At 53.0% G+C, this 4,342-nt stretch overlaps 1 long non-coding RNA gene across 1 annotated transcript; it reads left to right on the plus strand.

The window, feature by feature from the left end:
* The first annotated feature begins 1,776 nt into the window (after positions 1-1,776).
* Positions 1,777-4,056, plus strand: LOC123328649. The gene is made up of 2 exons (XR_006543620.2): positions 1,777-2,762; positions 3,405-4,056. It is a non-coding gene; the product is annotated as an uncharacterized LOC123328649 (long non-coding RNA).
* The last annotated feature ends 286 nt before the right edge of the window (positions 4,057-4,342 follow it).

The following is a 4,342-nucleotide window of genomic DNA, read 5'->3' on the forward strand; positions in this document are numbered from 1 at the left end:
CGCAGGCACGGGTTAATCCTACACCGTAAAGGAGTAGGAGTAATTATTATCTCTATTTATTTATTACTTTAGGTGGGGTCTACAAACCGGTGTCCTCTGGGGGCAGCAGTATCGTGTTGGGTAGGAAATCCTGGGATTTGAACCCAAGGCAGCAGGGGTTCCTCCCCTGAGGCGTCCCAGAGCTGCGGGGCGGTGGGAGAGGGATGCGGCTGGAACTCGCTGTTCGCTGAGTTGACTCTGAACTGGCCGGTTTCGCCCAGGCCCCTACTTTGCTGTTGCTTGGGCGACATCTTGTGGCCAAGGACGGGTACAGACCCGCGGCGGCAAAGGCTGCGGAACGAAGGTCCCCCCTCAGGCTCCTCTGGAGGAGGCCACAGGCTCTCGGACTCAGAAGCCCCAACCAGCCCCCTTGCACCCACCCTTTCACTGAACTCTTTTCTAGGACAGCTCCAGGCAGACCGCCAAACTCACTTGTGTCCCCTGAGCTAGACACACGAATATAATGGGTTTCTCTTGGCCCACCCCTTCTTGGGGCAAATTAGCATTATATAGCAAGCTAGTGATCAGGGCTTCCCTGGTGGCTCAGACAGTAAAGAATCTGCCTGCAATGCAGGTGATCCCTGGCTCAGGAAGATTCCCTGGAGAAGGGAATGGCAACCCATTCCAGAATGCTTGCCTGGAGAATTCCATGGGCAAAGGAGCCTCATGGGGTCGCAAAGAGTTGGACCCCACTGAGTGACTAGCACACAATGACCAGGTTATTATTCCCATTTTGCAGATGAGGCAGCAGCCCTGAGTAACCGCAGCAGGACTGGAGCCCAGCTTTGTCAGGCTGCAGCATGCTGCCGGACATAGGGCTGAGAGCCGCAGGTGTCGTGTACCCCACTGTCCAGGGAGGTGCTGCCAAGGGTGGAAGTATTATTGGCCACAGGAATGCCTTGAGTTCATTTTTTGGTGCTGAGCACAGAGCTGTGTGCTTTACAGTATCTCACAGAACCCTCACCTGTGAGCCCGGCAGCATTATGAGCCCCATGTTACAGGTGAGGAATCTGAGGCTCAGAGAGGTGAAGTGGCTCATCTAAGGTAAATCACTAAGATAAGTCACTTCAGTCGTGTCCAACTCTGTGTGACCCCATAGACGGCAGCCCACCAGGCTCCCCCGTCCCTGGGATTCTCCAGGCAAGAACACTGGAGTGGGTTGCCATTTCCTTCTCCAATGCATGAAAGTGAAAAGTGAAAGTGAAGTCCCTCAGTCGTGTCCGACTCTTCGCAACCCCATGGACTGCAGCCCACCAGGCTCCTCTGCCCATGGGATTTTCCAGGCAAGAGTACTGGAGTGGGGTGCCATTGCCTTCACTGGCTCATCTAAAGCCACCCAGAAAATCAATGGCAGAGCCAGGATCTGATCCAGGTCTGGAGGATTCACAAATCCTTATTTTTTTTTAATATATTAATCTTTAAAAATATATTTTTATTTATTTGGCTGTGCTGGTTCTTAGTTGGGGCATGTGAGATCTATCTTCGTTGTGGCATGGGGATCTTTAGTTGAGGCATGAGGAATCTTTTCCAGTTGCCACAGGTGAGATCTGGGATTCCCAGGTGGCTCAGAGGTAAAGAATCCCCCCGACTAGCACCCATGCCAATGTAGGAGTTGTGGGTTTGATTCGGGGTTGGGAAGATTCCCTGGAGGAGAAAATGACAACCCACTCCAGTATTCTTGCCTGAAAATCCCATGGACATGGATAGGGGAGTCTGGTGGGCTACAGTCTGTGGGGTGGCAAACTTGGACACGACTTAATATGCACGCCTATGTAGGATTTAGTTCCCTGACTAGGGATGGAACCTGGGTCCCCTGCATTGGGAGTGTGGAGTCTTAGCCACTGGACCACCAGGGAAATCCCCTGAGTCCTTATTTTTAGCTACTAAGGAACCCCCTCTGCTTCTCTGGAACATATCAGCCCCATAGGATTATGGGAGAATCATATCAAGCAGGCGTGGAGAGAGCTTTGCGAACTGTAGAGGACGGGGCCCCTGACGGTGCATTATTATCCTGCTCCTGGTGTGCACTTCCCCTTGTGCGTGTGAGCCCCTTGAGGGCAGGGCTGGATGCTCATGGCATCCTCAGGGCCCAGCACGGAGCCTGGTACCCAGTGGGCAGTCTGGGGAGCAGGGAAATGCCCACTTCCTCACCCATCCCCATGAGGCCCAGATCCACTTCCTAGTGTTCATGGTCGAGGCAAGGATAGTCAGTCTCTGCCTCCTGATTCACTTCGTTCAGAGGAAGGGGTGACCTTCTCTTCCTCCTTGGTTGCAATAGGCTGGCACCTGGACTCCCACGCGGGGCCCAGAGGGAGAGGGCTTCGTGGCGGGAGATCCCTCGCAGGCCCCAAGAAAGCAGCAGGGCGGGCGGAATATAAATGCGCCTGTGAACGCGGAGGAACAGATGAGAGCGAGCCTCCAGGTGACTGGGTGGAGAGGACCCACAGGGGCAGCCGCCTCCTCTCGGCGCACAGATTGAGCCCATGATGAAGATGAATGGAAACCCCTTTGCTGGAAAATGTGGCGGCAATCAAGACGCTACCTGGGCCGGGGGCCCTCCTACCAGCTCCGCGCAGGGAAATGTTAGGGTTCGGAATTTCAGCACCAGCCACATGGTTAGCACGGAAAGCAGGCAAAACTCGTGATAAGCAGCCCCAATTAGAGGATAAATGATACAGGATGCCCGTTAGTTTGGCAGGAATCTATGGACTCAGCGGCTGCGGGTGGGTATCAGACGGCCCCTGCAAACAGACGCCAGCTTGCACAAAGAAACGCAGCCCGCACGGCTGAGGATCCCGGCCCAGCCGTGGACCCCTCGACCAGGGGGTCCTGCCCAGAAGGATTTCCTGAGAGTAGCCGTGGGGTTCTGAAAGGCTGGTTGAGAGTGCGGAAGTGAGATGACTGTGGGTTGTCGAGCACTTGCGGATGGCAACAAATTGAACTTGTAGCTTCCAAAATTCCACACGGGGACACAGGACTCATGAGGACCCTGTGTCTTCATCTTTCCAGGCTGAAAAAAATCCCCCTCCCCCCTTTTTTTCCTCAATACATCCACTTCAAAGCAATGCGTGTGATCATTGGGTGACATGCACCGTGGACCAGGAAGGAAGGTTTGCCGGGCGTATTAATATTGTCGGCCAGATTGCAGGGGGCATGTTTAACGCGCTTCAGGTGTTCTCGCAGCGTTGGCACAACGGATCAGCTAATTACAAATCATGCCTATTTATTCATTAAACAGGGCCTGGGGGAAATTCAAAGAGGCAACACTGTCTTCACTTCATTCAATTTGCAGTCTGTGATTAAACGAAACACAGCTGCAAGACTCCAGAAATGTTGCCTAATATCCATCCGCCTTTTTTTCCTAGCTCAGACGGACCTGTTCTCTGGAGGCCATTTCTACCCTCAAGTGGGGTCTTGTCATCCTTCTTCAGCAGTTATGCACTCACAGACTGCTTGTGACTCTGAGCAAGTGCCAGCGCCAGCACCAACGACTCAGTTTCTTCATCTGTATAATGGGTTTGTGATCCTCTGGCTGTTGGGATGGGTGTTCAGCGGCTCTTCTAGGCCCCAGTCAGAAACTGGATGGTGAAGTTTCCTTCTGTACCCACTAGATTCTGGGCTGCCATTAAGACGCAGGCCCCAGGGTCCCCCAGACAGCCCTGAACAAGGCAAATCTGCATCTGCTGCTACCATGGGGGCCCAGCACAGAGCCTGGCACATAGGGACTGCTTGCCCAGTGCTGGGTGGAACTGGCCTGGTGTTTCCTGTCCACGACCCCGGGCATCCCGGTGTCCCTCTGGGATGATGTGGCTGACAGTCTCAGTTTGCCCAGGATGTTTCCCAGGATGTGGGCTTTTTAGGACTAAAACAGGGACAGTCAGTCAGTTTGCTCTCAAAATCCCAGGAAACTCTGCTTTTCCAAGTTCCCCGAAATGAAAAATGGAGCTAACTTTATCTTCAATGCTTGCAAACGTGTGGAAGGCCCAAGGGTTATTTATTATCATCAATAAATTATAAGAACCAAATAGCCAACATTTGCTTAGTGTTTTTTAATCCACAAACTGCTTTTAATTTGCAGGATGAGTGTTTCAGGGCTTCCTTTCCACTTACTCAGCGTCCATGGCCTGAGCCCCTAGGGCTGGTATGGGAACACAGGCTATCAGGGGCTAAGGAAGGAGGGCACTGGTCCCTTGTGAGGCTCCTTGAATTCTGTCACTCTCAACTCAGGTCACGTTTCTGTCCCTCCCTCCTGCCTCTGTTAGAGGCATCCACATCCAGAAAGGGTCCCTAGGCAGAAAGTAAA

The sequence above is a fragment of the Bubalus bubalis genome, chromosome 12 (genome assembly GCF_019923935.1).
Source record: "Bubalus bubalis isolate 160015118507 breed Murrah chromosome 12, NDDB_SH_1, whole genome shotgun sequence".
NCBI classification, from domain to species: domain Eukaryota; kingdom Metazoa; phylum Chordata; class Mammalia; order Artiodactyla; family Bovidae; genus Bubalus; species Bubalus bubalis.